Consider the following 17111-nt stretch of genomic DNA (forward strand, 5'->3'; position numbering starts at 1 on the left):
GAATAACGGTAAAGTATCTCTCCTTGTCAGATGGGTAAGTGATTGTTCTCTTATATAAGTGGTATATAAATCGTAATATAAAACCATTATAAAGAGGTGTTCCAAAGTGTAATGTAAAGAAAGCGGTGTACAAATCTGTAATGGGAAGAAAACGTTATCCAAACTGTGATGTAAAAAAGTAAGTGGTATCCAGACTGCAATGTAAAAGCTGTAATGCAAACTGAAGAAATGTAGGATAACGGACTGTATATAAAACTTGTAAAGTTTTGAGTCTGCAAAAGTTGATATGTGCGCAGAGAACAGTTTAGTGGCCCGTTTACAAATTGGTTAATTGTCGGTTAGGGTGAGGTAACGGATTAGACGTTCAAAAATTTCCGGCAATGATTCGTGGCATGTAGAGTATTAACCAGTTGGTTGTCTGGGGAATCTTCGAAGGAATTCCCTTTGATGGGGACATGAGGTAATCAACTCTGATTCGGAATTTAATAGTCTGAGAGATTGAATGAAGATCTCAAATTTTTCTGCTATTTTTCTACCGTTAATATGAAATGCATCAGATTTTAAAATAGACAATTTGATATTGTAGTTGTGATCTCTGTGTTTTCGAACTCCATATGCATTTTGAATGAGTTGTAGCAGATTTCCCCGTGTCTGAAATTCTGCGTATGCTAAGTATGTCTTGACTTAAATGTGTTCTCAAATAGCCCTATCTAGCACATTGGTTCGTTGCTGTTATTGTTAGTTGAGACTTTAACACAGTATACGATATTTCAAAGCATTTACTTTTGAGTAGGCATGTACTTTTGTTGCGGTATATGCATTGAAAGGGGGGAGGAATAAATTGTTAGGGGTAAATTCTATATTATTTTTTCTATGAATTATGACTAGCAAAGAGGCGAAATTGTCTTTGCAGCTATAAATGTGTTAAATTTATGGTCGCTAAGGAATTGTTTGTTTATTAAGCTTTAAAAGGGCTGGTAATATTGCTTTTAATGTTTAAAGGGAAGTGGGCGTTAAGCTATATGCTTTTCCTTTAACTAGTTTTGTTAGTATTAAGCGTTCCTCGCTGAGGATTTATTTTATCATATCGCTAAAGCCGATTCTTTCCGGGCCTTCGTTCAGAATATAGCAGCAAGATCAAAAATTCCTTATTAGATTAAATTTTAGATGTTTTTTTATGATGTCTATTGGCAAGTTCTTTATGATGTTAGGTGGGTGGTTAGATTTTTATTAATATAATCTATGACCTCATCATGTTTAGCATAGGAGCAGTAGATTCCTATAGTTAGATTCATAGTGATGCCTAAGAAGTTTACTAAGCTAGCATTGGTAGTAAATGTAATTTCGAAATCGAAGCTCCTGCACTCGTTCATTAAGTCTTTTATAAGATTGTCTGACTGATACTCCATTTTTATTGCGTGTTAATATAAAAGCTGTCACTTGTGAACAATCCTATGTCTGTAAATTTGAATCTAAATACAATGTTGTCCAAAATAAATAGGCTTACAAGTTTTCATACCTCTGCTTCGTCATAACAGCGTATTGGAACATAAAAGAATTTTGGTCCACGTGATCGCTAGCCACTACACATTCTTTATTTTCTCTCCTTGTTTCTTTCTGTTGGTTGTCTACACCACCTGTCATCGCTTTTTGTTTTTTTGTGAATTCTCCCTATATATATATATATATATATATATATATATATATATATATATATATATATATATATATATATATATATATATATATATATTGGTAACTTTACTTCCCCGTAACTTAGTGGTTCGCAAAAAGAGACCGATAGAATAAGTATTAGGCTTACAGAGAATAAGTCCTGAGGTCGATTTGTTCGACTAAAGGCAGTGGTCCTGTATGGCCGCATTCAAATGACTGAAACAAGTAAAAGAATATATATATATATATATATATATATATATATATATATATATATATATGCATACATACATACATACATACATACATACATATATACATATATATGTGAGTGTGTGTGTGTGTGTGTGTGTGTGTGTGTGTGTGTATGTGTGTGTGTGTGTGTGTGCGTGTGTGTATGTATATGTATGTATGTATGCATATATATATATATTCTTTTATTCCTTTACTTGTTTCAGTCATTTGAATGTGGCCATACAGGAGCAACGCCTGTAGTCGAACAAATCGACCTCAGGACTTATTCTTTGCAAGCCTAATACTTATTCTATCGGTCTCTTTTTGCGAACCACTAAGTTACGGGGATGTAAACTCACCAGCATTGGTTGTCAAGCGATGGTCGGGGTACAAGGACAGACACACAAATATATACATACATACATACATACATACATACATACATACATACATATGGGGTTCTTTCCGTCTACCAAATCCACTCACAAGGCTTTGGTCGGCCCGGAGTTATTGTTGAAGACACTTTCCCAAGGTGTCACGCAGTGTTACTGAACCCGAAAGCATGCGGTTGGGAAGCAAACTTCTTGCTACACAGTCGTTCCTGTATGTGTTGTGTGTGTTTGTGTGCGCGTGCTTGTATGCGAACGTGTGTGTGTGTGTGTGTGTGCGCACGTGTGCATGTGTATGTACATGTACTCACTGTTTAATTATCGTAAATATATAGTATTCACAGGCCCACCGAAAGTAAAACCTTTATTTCCATCCACTCACAACCAACATAGATGCAGCTAATTACTCCACGTGCTTATTGACAAACAGACATATGAGTGACATATTTGTTGCAGTATGTGTATCTATGTAATTTCGTGTATATACGTTCCACGCTTGCTCACATGTGCATGTATATATGAATATAAGCAGGTATGTAGACGTGTACATCCACATCTAATCAGTATCCCTTAGAACATATTAGATGCTTATTACAGGTCTTATATATCTTATTTATATATCTTATATATCTTATTTATATATCTTATATATCTTATTTAAAATAAAACAAGATATATTTTACTATACATCTTCTTTTATTTTATATATATTTATTTGATTTATTTATTTTATGTTGTCCTGTTCATCTAATACTGACACTTGTATATCTCTGCGTTTGTAATATAAGTGCGTGTGTGTGAGAGAGAGAGAGTGTGTTTGTGTTTGTGTGTTTGTGTTTGTGTGTTTGTGCTTGTGTGTCTGAGTGTGTGTGTGTGTGTACACATGTATGCGCGTCCGTGTATATATATATATATATATATATATATATATATATATATATATCCATGTGCGAATATAAATACCTACATATACGAGTGTGTGTACATGTGTATGTATATGTGTGTGTGCATGTGTGTACGCGTGTGTGTATTTAAACGTGCGTATACGGATATTTTTACGTATGCTTAATCATCTATGTATACTCATCTTTGTAAATGTTTCTACGAGCCTATGAATATGCATGAGTGTGAAGATATTCAGGCATATGAGCACGTACATATGCACATGTTGCATTTATATTCTCTGACACTCCCTTTTATCTGTGTATATGTATGCATATATATATATATATATATATATCTTTCTGTTTTCCCTATTGATCGGCATAACGGGCAAACCATTTCAAATATATGAATTAAACACATAACGCTGCAAGTGGATTTTATAAATTTTTTCCCAGCACAATCCAGGGAAATGTCATTATAACCGGTATAACATATGCGTTTCACTCCATTTACTAAATTTGTATATACATATAAAAATATATATATATATGACCCCTTGAATTAAAACGGAGGAAACTCTCAGCCCTTCAGTCCTTCTGTAACATCTGCCGATTATTAAAGAAACATATATATATAATTTTCTGTGTATATATGTATGTATTTCTGCGTGTGTATGTATATATATTTTTTCCTCTGTGTGTGTGTGTGTGTGTGTGTGTGTGTGTGTGTGTGTGTGTGTGTGTGTGTGTGTGTGTGTGTGTGTGCTAGCACGCATATTTTCATACGTGCATATGAAGGTATGAATGCTTATGCAATTATGTGAATATCAACATACAGATTCATCTATATCCGTTTGCAAAATCAAGATCAAAATCTGTCGATAATTAGAGCCAATTCTTCTCTCCATTACCTGCAGCATTGTGCAAATGGAAGTTAAACATAACTTTAGCTAGAACGCTTTCTTTTACGTCGAGTTTTTCTTGAGAAGGAACTGAATTCCCATTAGCATGCCAAGAAATTATCACTTGCATTCAAACGCCAAATAATATTTACCATACTGAAGGCGGTGAGCTGGCAGAAACGTTAGCACGCCGGGTGAAATGCTTAGCGGTATTTCGTCTGCCACTGCGTTCTGAGTTCAAATTCCGCCGAGGTCGACTTTGCCTTTCATCCTTTCGGGGTCGATAAATTAAGTACCAGTTACGCACTGGGGTCGATATAATCGACTTAATCCGTTTGTCTGTCCTTGTTTGTCCCCTCTGTGTGTAGCCCCTTGTGGGAAGTAAAGAAATAGGTATTTCGTCTGCCGTTACGTTCTGAGTTCAAGTTCCGCCGAGGTCGACTGCGCCTTTCATCCTTTAAGAGTCGATAAATTAAGTACCAGTTATGCACTTGAGTCGCTGCAATCGACTTAATCCCTCGTGTGTCCCCTCTATGTTTAGCCCCTTGTGGGCAATGAAGAAATAAGAAACGTTAGCATACCGGGCGAAATGCTTAGCGGTATTTCGTCTGTCTTTACGTTCTGAGTTCAAATTCCGCCGAGGTCGACATTGCTTTTCATCCTTTCGGAGTCTATAAATTAAGTACCAGTTACGCACTGTGGTCGATCTACTCGACTGGCCCCCTTCCCAAAAATTTCGGGCCTTGTTCCTAGATTAGAAAAGAATATTTACCATACTGGATTTTAATGTGTTAACTACTTAGAGCTTGGTAACTTTGGCCTTCGAGGACTTACAACGAGAGTCTTATGAAAATATTTCGTTTTTAGACTTGGCTTGCAAGATTCTTTATGGGAGTTCATGTGTTGAAGAATATTTTGTTGTGCCTTATTATTTAACATATTCACAGGTAAATTTTATACTCATTTACTTATTTTTCCTAAGATTTTCGTTGCCTCTTGCAACCTTTTCAATAGTGGCAAGTTTTACAGATTTTTACAGTTCCAGTGTATTAGCTTTCTTGTTTCTGGTTTTGAGAAACCTAATTTCTCAATTTCGGTATTTAGACAGTGTGTTATGTATCCCGGGGTCCCAATAATAACAAATATATACCTGACTTTGTAATTTGGATAGAGTTACTGTAGATTTCTCAATAGTTCAGCATAGGTGTTCTCTTTTTCCCTGATCTTCACCTTCATGTTAACATCCGCTGGGCAGCTAATTTCTACAACTGTGCACAGTTTCTCTTCTCTATCCCAAATCATTATATCAGGTCTGTTGTGCTTACATTTTATTGAGGTCTTCACTGGTACATTTCATCAATATTCCTTATCATTATTAGTGGCTATGGCTTCTACTATATTGTGGGTTTTTATTTCTTTGTCTTCTGGATTATCCTTCCGACAGATTTCATTATAGAGTGCCCTAGCTACAACGTCATGTCTTATCGGTAGATAATACTGTGATGACATTTTTAGACAACTGCTCATGAAGTGGGTGATATCTTCAAAGTGAACTCCACAAAGTCTGCATCCGTTGTCACATTTTACGACTTTGTATGTATGTATGTATGTATGTATGTATGTGTGTATATTTTCATGTTTATACATGCTTTTTGTATTTATATACGTACATATGGATGTACAGTGAAAATAATTTATGTATTTTTGCATTTCTTTCACCACTTGCCTAATCTAATCATGTATACATGTATATACATGTATCCATGTTTGTATATTGATATATAATTCTGCTAGCTCACCGCCTTCAACTGAGAAGTCGTATTGTTAAATTAAATTGTATAACTGCTGTTTTTGTTGTTGTTGTTGTTGTTGTTCTTATTCTTCTTCTTCTTTTTCTTATTATTATTATTATTATTATTATTATTATTATTATTATTATTATTATTATTTATTTATTTATTTATTTTTCTTCGTCATTTTCTTTATTTTTCTTTTATTTTCCTATTGTGAACCCATTTCATTCTAGAAAGTCAAAAGATATTATTCATAAGCGGCGAAATCTACACGAACTGAAATTGAATCTGATACTTACTTCCTGCCAGTTACTTATATCTTCCCTTATCAGGTGCCAACGAAAGATATCCTATAAGCTTTTTCGATACTCCAGAAAAACAGTGAAAACTTCTCTCAATGACAAGTAACAGTTTTTAAAACGACGGACACTTTGGAGTTGTCGTCCCTGATGTACAAAATTATGTAGGAATGATAGCTAAAATATTTTTGAACATACGTCTGCTGGATTAAAGCTGACTTGAAGTTAAACATTGATATGTACCCGATCGTGTTTACATCGTTTCTTGCAGGGGGATAGTGCAAAAGTTGTATAAGTCGAGTAGAATGGTTGATGATTTATGATGTTTTTCTCATTTGAGAGCAAAGAAATCTGAATAAATTTTGAGCTATGCTCAAAGTTAAATGAACTATAATAGAATTTAAACAGTTCACGTCTAATTACTCATAGAGTAAAGAAAAGTGTAACTGAAGTCGACAATTTTTCAATCTCTTTACCAGGATATTACAACGACATTAAGACGCACATAACTTAGAATGAATGTATAATTAAAACAATAATTTTCAAACAAATATGAATGTTCCATGCATCTCCTCATAATGATTTCTTACAAAGTTGATGGAGTCTCTTTATAAAAGTGGTAGACCAGAGACTTCGATGTGTTCATTGCTAACAATTATTCCTAATTACATTCGGAACAGAAATTAATCGTTTTCAAATCAATGGAGATAAAAATCGATTGCCCCTTTCACATTCAGAATGATATATATTAACCGACAAGATGAATGGCTGAACAAGATTTTGGTGTATATCAGCCAGACAATTATCCGCCAAACGTAGGTGTATTTCACACAATATGGTTTGGAGGTCATACACTCCAGTATAATGCGTTGTTTTTGTATTTGATGTTATATGAAATAAAATACTGAGTTAAAATTTCTTGGTATTTGAATCTCCATTGCCGGTTAATCAATCATTCATCTGCTTAATCAAATACAATAGTCATAAAGTTGAATTATGCTTCTGATGAGCCGGGTCAATAATCCTGCTTTGAATCCCAATTAGTTACAATAATGTCATGTCCCTTACGCCCTTAATGATCCTGGGGGAATCATAAACACTACTATTTACACCTCAATAATGAATTTAAAATGTTGTACTGATGAATTTAACTGTTGCGTTTCCACAGATAAGGAATCTTAAAACTCATTAATAAACTCAACATTCCTGTAAAACCGATACCATACTCTAGTCACGTATGTCTGTAAAATTGTATACACTATATAACTAACGAGTGCTTCATTAACTTGCAGTGCTGATTTCAAATCATTTCAGAGTTTCCTCTCTTATAGTCGAACTATTCACATTGTAATCGTTTCTCAACAAATCTAATTCTTACCAGCCAAAGCAGATGTGCAATCGATAAATTAGTGTCATACACAATATTAACGACCATTGGATGAAATTGTTTCGGCTGTGGTTCGAAATAATAACGTAGAATCTTTGTGACCTTGCCCTGGCGTTTCGCAATCGATCACCAGCCTCTTTTGACTGGTGGAAAGAACCCTGCGTTAATTCAAAGGGTTAGCATATTTAATGCAGTTTACTAATAGAGACTTAATTAATGTTCACCAACATTGAAACGGGAAGATACTACAAGGAACTTCCATACTTTCGGTTAAATGGATTATTGATAAGAAAGAAACAAGATTTGTTGAGGCTACGGCATTTTAACCTTAATTCGGTAGGCCTGAGATCAGAACACGTGTCCTTAATGAGATTTTAAGCTGCATCCAGTAATGAGGCCCTGGTTCGGGAGTTCCAGGGTCTTGAGGAATTTGGAACTATTATTTAGCCACTATTGATCCCAGGTCTGTTACTTAAAGTAGTAGCACCCGTCAGGGTCTCAGGTTTTGGTTGATTAGCATGCTATGGCAGAAACCCCAAGCACAAAACTAAACACAATAAAGAAAATGATAATGTGAAAAAGAGCAATAAATCATCCAATTGAGCTTATAGATTTACTAGAATTGCCTATTAAAATAACGAATAAAGTGTATTACAATAATAAAATAGAATCTAAAGACAATAAAATGTCTAGCATGTATAATAATAGCGAGGATAAGAATGTGAAGAATGGAACCTATTCTAATAGTAACATAAACACTGATAACGATACTGTAATTAATAATTAGACTAGAAGTTCAGAAAGTAATAGAGGGGCTGATAGGATCCGATTTCATAAACATAAGAATATTAAGAATAATTACGTGGTCTAGTATAACATTCCTTTCAATTGTGCAATCTCTCCTAATATATATTGTGCGTATATTGTGCAATATAATAACTTTATGGCGATTATGAATAAAAAATTCCCAGCTTCACATAAATATAGTAAATTCTTCTCCCGTTATAGAATCAGAATCTCATATTCTACCCTTCTAAATATAGGTACGATTATAGCCCACTTAAACAGAAGAAATATAAACTTAGCCCACGAGGTTGATAATAATAACGGTAATAGTGGATTAGTTCATGAGACTTCCCTCTAATAAACGTTTTAATTCTGAGTTTAACGTCCAATAATTTTTAGTTTAAACTATAGCATTGGTGGGATAAGTATTACTTCTATCTTTATTAATTTAACCTAAAACTTCGTTTAAATTGTATTTTAAACGAAAGATTTAAGATTAGTTTTGAATATAATATTTCTATTAGTTTATATTATAATAAACGTAAAGGTAATTATGGCATGTTTATAATTTATAATTTTTGATACATTTAATAATATTTTTTTATCTTAATATAAGTATTTTATATACATTCATTTGTTATTTATTGTTGGTTGATATTTTATTATTATTACTGTTGTATTTGGACCTGAAGATTAGCTATATTTTTGAATAGAATTGATTTTCGATCGTTTTAATCGATCTGAATACTTTTAATTTTCTATTTGAAAATTTGGTCATGAAACACGTGTAGTTGTTTTATTATCTTTATCTTATGATATTTACTTTGTATTATATTATACTTATTTATCGTGCTTTTACTTATTAATTTTTCTATATGTGACTGTGGATTTTCATGGATTAGTTCATGAACTTTGGTTCTTTTCTCTAAAACTATATATCTATCTATATATATATGTATGTGTGTGTGTATATACATATACACATACATATATATGTATGTGTATATATATATATATATATATATATATATATATATATATATATATATATATATTTATATATATATATATATATATATATATATATATATATATATATATATATATTCGTGTATATATATATATATATATATATATATATATATATATATATATATATATATATATACATATATATATAACGTATATATATATGTGTGTATATATATATATATATATATATATATATATATATATATATAACGTATATATATAACATTAATACTCCTGAGTGATTATGTTAGTGGCTTCAAGCTTAAAACTTCATAGGCAAAATTAATAGATATATATAGGAATTATATATAATAAGGGCGCTATGAAGCACCAGCTTTGCTAGAAATAAAATACGAGTTAAAAATACTCCGAAGCCAAAGAACATTAATACTAGATTTTCACATGCTTGGTTAGAAAAAGACTCAGTGGATAAAGATTGCGCCTTAACACTGCCTAAATTGCAAGAAGGAATGCCAGTTAACCTGGTATCATGATTTCGAATTTAACGACTCGTGCTTCTAGCAAAGCTGGTACTTCATAGCACCATTGTTATATATAATTCTTATATATATATATATATATATACACACACATATATATATATATATATATATATATATATATATATATATATATATATATATATATATATATATATATATAAGTCAGTAAATAGTGGGGTTGTGTTAACCGCACGTGGAGAAATAATAGGAAAATGAAAAAAAAGGCAGAATGCTAAACTGAAAGCATATTTTAATAAAGATTTCTAAACTGGAAGCATATTTTAATAAAGATTTCTAACCGGTTTTGAGCGCTAAATTCATTATATTCCCTTTCTATCAATGTACAGACAGAATCTCCACACAAGAAAGAATCAACAAGGAGAATCTTTTCATAGAGAAATTCCAACCATTTCTTAACACACACACCCCTCAGTGACCTTATTTCTCTAGGAACAGACATAAACTTCCTGTTGAAAAAGAGTTCATAACTCTAACTAAAAACATTTGTCTCCCTTTACACACATTTCCTGTTTTGACACCACATTTCCTGCTTAACACAAACTTTTAACCCTTTTTTTTAAACCTAACAAAACTCTCAACTCTCATGCATCCTCATTTTTCCTACCACTATATACATGAACTACTATTGAACTTCAAAAGCTCAAATACAATATAATGTATAGGTATATTTATTTTTTTATATATTATTGCTTTATATATTATTTTCTTCATTTTATACTTCTTTGTACAAAACATTTTCATTCTCCTTCTTCTTGATAATTTGCTTTCACAATGAAAACCGGTTAGAAATCTTTATTAAAATTTGCTTCCAGTTTAGCATTCTGCCTTTTTTTTCATTTTCCTATATATATATATATATATATATATATATATATATATATATATATATATACATATGCATGCATACATACATACATGCATACATACATACATACATACATACATACATACATACATACATGCATCCGATACTCGGACGTGTATAATTACTGTTCATATGAAGGCAACATGCCAAATATTGGAAAAGTTGTGCTACAGAGTGCGGTAAGATTACATGCGAATATATCTTTGCATAGGTGATTTAAACATTATATATATCACAGCATATGTATATAAACTATACAGTCATCTTAATATATTTACGTAAACACTTGACTTGTTTTTTGTTTGATTTTTGTGTTGTTTTGTTTTTTTATGATACGCACGTAAATAAAATTAGTCAAGTATAGTTTCAAAACAATTCAAGATAAAAACAAACACTGCTCAATTTGTATGTTTAAATAGAATTGCAGAATTAAAAACAACCTGAAAGGAAAGGTTACCCAAGTTGTGAACAACTTTAAATCTAATTCTGACAAAACTTTGTCGAAACTTTAAAAAACAATCATTGTCTATTCTGAGAAATAAATAAAAATATCAGTAAAGAGACAAAATCATCATGGCTAAACGTATGTCTCCTTCGACCACATCGTGACTACAATTACTGTATACAATGGACCTACAATCTTAAAGACTTATATGAAGCGTATATACACTCTGACCTCCAAAATTTCGGTTTTATCCAAAAGTTAAACAAAATTGTGTAACTCTAAACCCAGAATTTGCCAGAGATCTCAAATCAGTTTATCACACCTTGAATACGAAAGGCTCAATCTCTGTAACAGACACTCTCACAAAATATCAGATTGAGGGTGACTGAAGGGAAATGAAATATCGAGTTCAGCAAACAAGCCATGTAGTTAAAGAACTGGAGCAAGACTACAGTCAGCATGTCTAGCATAGACAATATGAAATAGACAGCGAAATACTGGAAATGTCAAACAGGAAATCCTCAGGACCAAACCTCATAACAAAATAATGGTTGAAGAATTTCGCCTTTTGTTGGCAAAGTCTTATACAGTCCTATGGAGAACTGTTCCAATTTTTATCAACTGCAACTACTCTCTTCCTCCACAAAAATATCCAAACCATTTTTGCTAAAAAACATTATCGTCCAATAGCCCAATGTCAGAACAACATGTACATATTATACACTGGCAGTCTCAATTTGTTTTTGTTAATGTCACAAACATTGTAACACCTAAATAAGCTGAAGGAAAGGATGTATGGGCTTGTATACTAACCAAATCATCCCGAAAGAACCAGTAAAATATCGCAGGAGCTTAAACGTAATGTGACGGAACTACCAGAAGGCTTTTGGTAGTATACCACATGGTTGGATTATTAAGGCTTTACAGTTAGCCAAAGTCCCACAACAACATGTGAGTTCTATGGAACGCCTGACCAAGACTTAATACACCACTTTGCACCTTAGGAAACGTAAGGAGCAAATTGAGTCGAATAGTATTCACTACATCTTCCTCGGTGATAACCTGTCGGTGTTGTTTCTTTTCGCTTTCTCATGAAACTCACTATTACACCTGCTCACAACACAGTGGCCATGGAAATAGATCCAGAAGTATTTCTCATCTTTTCTTTGTCGATCACCTGAAAATTTATGGGCCAAATATCAACCACATAAAAAAACAATGGGACGCAATTTTCTAGACGAAAATCAATTGCCCTCTTGACACTAATGTGGTTAGAAAAATACAAGAGAAAGAGAACATCTATGGACCATTAATAAGAAGTTTTCAAATCCAGTACTCAGGATATATTTTCCCCTTCGTACTTGTGATTATTGAAGCAACAGGACACATACCAACCCATATGGGGCAATATATGGCAGAACGTGGGTTCTTAGGGAGAGTATGCAAATCCTTAATTCATACACCACAAACGAGCAAGATATGCTGGACTATAAAATCTGCAAAGATCTTGTTAAGATTAAAAGGATGATGAAGAAAACAAGATGCTTTCCTTCACAGTCTTGCTACCAAGTAGAGGGCCGATCAAAATTCATTCTAAATCAGAAACAGAAAGAGAAGAACATTCATACACACCAACTTATAAATTAGTCGAGCGCATTTTAATCTTATCTACCAAAGAAGATACACCTTGTTCCTAGATTTTCGTGTTTGTGTGTCTATGCGTAAGCCTACATATATATACGCGCGCGTGTGTGTGTGTTTGTGTGTGTGTGTGTGTGTGTGTGTGTGTGTGTGTGTGTGTGTATGTGTGTGTGTTAGTAATGAGCAACTATTCATTCAGTTATGTTAGGATGAAATCTTTAACAAATTAGTTATATTTTTAAATAAGATGTTAATATACACGTTTATTCATAACCACGCTCTGTTGGAGTTTTAATATTAAATTCAGACGTCTGCATCGTACAGTTATATACATTTCTTTACGCCAATAATACCTTGTTTACGTATTTCCTAGGAAGACATGTTCTTTTCTTAATTTCGGCAGTTAAGACATGAAGTGAATGATATCTAATGAGCATTTACGAAATAGAAAAACAGTCGTACACACTACTTTATTCTCATTTTACTTTTAGCTGTCGAAGCTCCCACGGGTTTTTCCATATATATTTTAATGTAGACATACACACACATAAGCGCAGTCACGGCTGTGTATTAACACGTTTGCTTCTCAATTACATAGTCTCGGGTTCAGTCCCACAGTGTGTGTGTGTATGTGTGTGTGTGTGTATGTGTGTGCGTGTATGTGTGTGTGTGTGTGTGCGTGCGCGCATGTGTGTGTGTGTACTTGTGTGTATGTGCAAGTAGGCACCTAAAAGTAACCAGAAACGTTCTCTGTGGGATAAACCCGTTGCAGTTCAGCCGTCCATTGCCAGAAGCCACTTGATGCGACGCTCAGGCATCAGTCTGCCGACTGTCGTCTTCAGGTCGAACTCCCACGTGGTGCGTCTTTGTTATGCATTGCTTCTCTCCTGTTCGTCGATTTTTGCGTTGAGTGAAACAAAGGAACAGCGTGCTTCCGAGAAATTCTGTTTTCTGTTCGAGAAAAACGGTGGCCGAAACAGTTGTTATGCTTCAAACAGCTTACAAAGAGGCTACCATGAGCAAAACGCAAGTTTACGTGTGGTTTTCATGCTTTTAGAATGGTCATTTGTCGTTCGAAGACTAAACGTGATCAGGGCGAGCGTCGACCTCCTGAACGAATGAAACATTATGATAATTCATGAACCGTCTGGGAAGACCGTCACCGAACAATTAACAATTTTGTTGATATGAACAGTGTGTCCTGGAACTCCTGCCAACGAATTTTGAGCGAGGAATTGCGAATGAAAAGAGATGCAGCAAAATTTGTACCTCGCTTGCTCACGGACGATCAAAAGCAGTCACGACTGAGTGCATGTCGTGAACTAAAAGAACAGTTGGAAGGTATCACTTCGCAAGAACTCCAACACTGCTTTGAACAGTGAAAAACACTTCTGAACTGATGCTTTGCCTCAAATGGAGAATACTTTGAAGGCGATAAAAGTGTAAACATGTAAAACTAAGTGAATGAAATAATATTGCAAAATTCCGGTTTCTTTTGGGTACCCACTCGTATATAAACTTTCAAACGTCCAGTGACAAAGAGCTCAAACTATACTATTTCTTACAGCCTTTTCTGATGATCATCGGTACGAACCCTTACATTGGCTGTTGTGGGAATGCAATATAGTTTTTTTAATTTTATATTGTATATAAGTATGTATGCATGCATGTGTTTATAATGTATGGATACATGTATATCAATACTATATTTAGGCACACATTCATACATATCTATACACACTTGTGCATAGTTTTGTGTGTGTGCGTGCGTGTGTGTGTGTGTGTGTGTGTATGTGTCTGTATGTTTATGGGTATACGTGTATATGTATAAATGGTTATATGTGTAATTAACTTTATATCGGAATAAAATCATTTCTACAATTAATTTGTTTAAATTCAAATTACGATGAACGTAAACAAACAAACGAAGTTTGCTTTTAGAAGCGTTGAGATGTCTTAGAAAGTTAAAGAAGTGATTTTAAATTCTCAATCGCAGGATAATGCTAATAATATAGCCTGAACAGGATAAACTACCCCTATTTTGAATCCTGTTCAGGCTATATAATTTGTTTAAAAATTTTTGTTGACTTTTCACGTTTAACAGATTCAGCAACTGAAGCTATTCAATAAAATTTGTAAAACACTGAATACGTTTCCAATGTTCAAAAATATATCTCAAAATTTGGATTAAATTCAATAAATATTCGTTCGTCTCATCTTCAGATAATGTATTCCAGAGAAAAAGGAGAGATAGTCACGCTTGAATACCTTAGCTCATATGCATGTATTTTAAAAGCTTTTCACGGAAAAAAAAACATTTCTCTACATTGAAGAGGCATTTATTTCGATAATCTCTGTAACTGCTCATCCTAAGTAAACTTAGGATTTAAATTGCATTTCTAATGTTAATTTTGACTATTAAATCCCTTCCTATAGAGATTTTACAGGGGGGGGGGGAAATGGAATCCTCAATAGTTTAATTATTTTCCTATTTATTTTTTCCGGCATTCACCAGAATGTACATAACCAGTGTGTGTGTGTGTGTGTGTGTGTGTGCGTGTGTGTGTGTGTGTGTGTGTGTGTGTGCGTGTGTTTGTGTGTGTGTGTGTGTGTGTGTGTGTTTGTGTGTGTGTGTGTGTGTGTGCGTGTGTTTGTGTGTGTGTGTGTGTGTGTGTGTGTGTGTGTGTGTCGATGTGTGTGTTTGTGTGTGTGCTAGGGACATAAATTATCATCTGACGCCTGTTCCAGTAAGTTGATTATACAAACATACATGCATGCGTACGTACAATATCTGCATACAGGACGTGGCGAAATCCTTTATTCCCTATCCTTGATAAACGTTTCGCCACCCCCACTCAAAAAAGAAACGAAATATTAGCTACATAAAGATGCCATTACCATCTTCTTGACTTCGTCAGCAACATACCAATGGTCGTGTGAATTATAAAATGTTTTCTGTCACGCCTTAATACATGCACATACATATATGTCCTTTCCACTACAGGCACAGGGCCTGAAATTTGGGGAAGGAGGAGAGTCGATTACATCGACCCCAGTGTTTCACTGGTACTTAATTTATCGACCCCGCAAGGAGGAAAAGCAGAGTCGACCTTGGCGGAATTTGAACTCAGAATGTAACGGCAGACGAAATACCGCCTTGCATATACATATGTGTTGGCACTCCGTCGCTTACGACGTCGAGGGTTCCAGTTGATCCGATCAACGGAACAGCCTGCTCGTGAAATTGACGTGCAAGTGGCTGAGCACTCCACTGACACGTGTACCCTTAACGTAGTTCTCGGGGATATTCAGCGTGATACAGAGTGACAAGGCTGACCCTTTGAATTACAGGCACAACAGAAACAGGAAGTAAGAGTGAGAGAAAGTTGTGGTGAAAGAGTACAGCAGGGTTCGCCACCATCCCCTGCCGAAGCCTCGTGGAGTTTTAGGTATTTTCGCTCAATAAGCACTCACAACGCCCAGTCTGAGAATCGAAACCGCGAGTCTGCTGCCCTAACTACTGGGCCATTGCGCCTCCACGCATATACATATATATGGTACTAAATGCAACCTCTGTGTAGTAAAAGTATAATCCTTATCATCCTAACTAACAATCTGATTGTGAGAAAAGAAACCTCAATTTATCTGAAAAAATTGTAACTGCAAAATATAAAGTACGTCTGTCCGAGAAATATTCCACCCAGAAACTGGATAATGCCTAACGACCTGAGTCAGTAGAAAACTTAGCAAGGATCATCGTCTCTCTTCCTCCAATCACCCAATCACTTCTCTTCTACATCACTATGTGGATTCAGCACTGCAACTGGGAATGTTCAAGTTTCGCCCACAGTTCAAAATCCTGATTCCCAGATAGATGTTCCTTTAACTGTATTCCGTCTCCAAGATGGCAAGCACTATATTTTGTGCGGTCGCCGCCTGGACGTCAGGTATTCTCGGGACCCGTACTACCGATTTCTTCGGCAAAATAGGGATAATGGCGGTCCGTCGGAGAAATGAACACCCCACGAAGTGGGGTAGCTGTTGCAGTGTGTATTGTTGTCCATTCTCCGTGGTAACGCCATCGTGGTCATTACCACGGGACGCAGCTGAGGGGTATGTGGCTCAACGCACCTCCTCCTCCATATTCTGCTGTTTTATACACCCTTTTTCTTTCCTTTCTTTTCCCTTCTTATCTCTCTGTTTTCTTGTTAATTTACATTTTAATGTTACAATTTAATTTAAATTATCGAACTCTG

The sequence above is a fragment of the Octopus bimaculoides genome, chromosome 4 (genome assembly GCF_046866305.1).
Source record: "Octopus bimaculoides isolate indiv1 chromosome 4, ASM4686630v1, whole genome shotgun sequence".
NCBI lineage: Eukaryota > Metazoa > Mollusca > Cephalopoda > Octopoda > Octopodidae > Octopus > Octopus bimaculoides.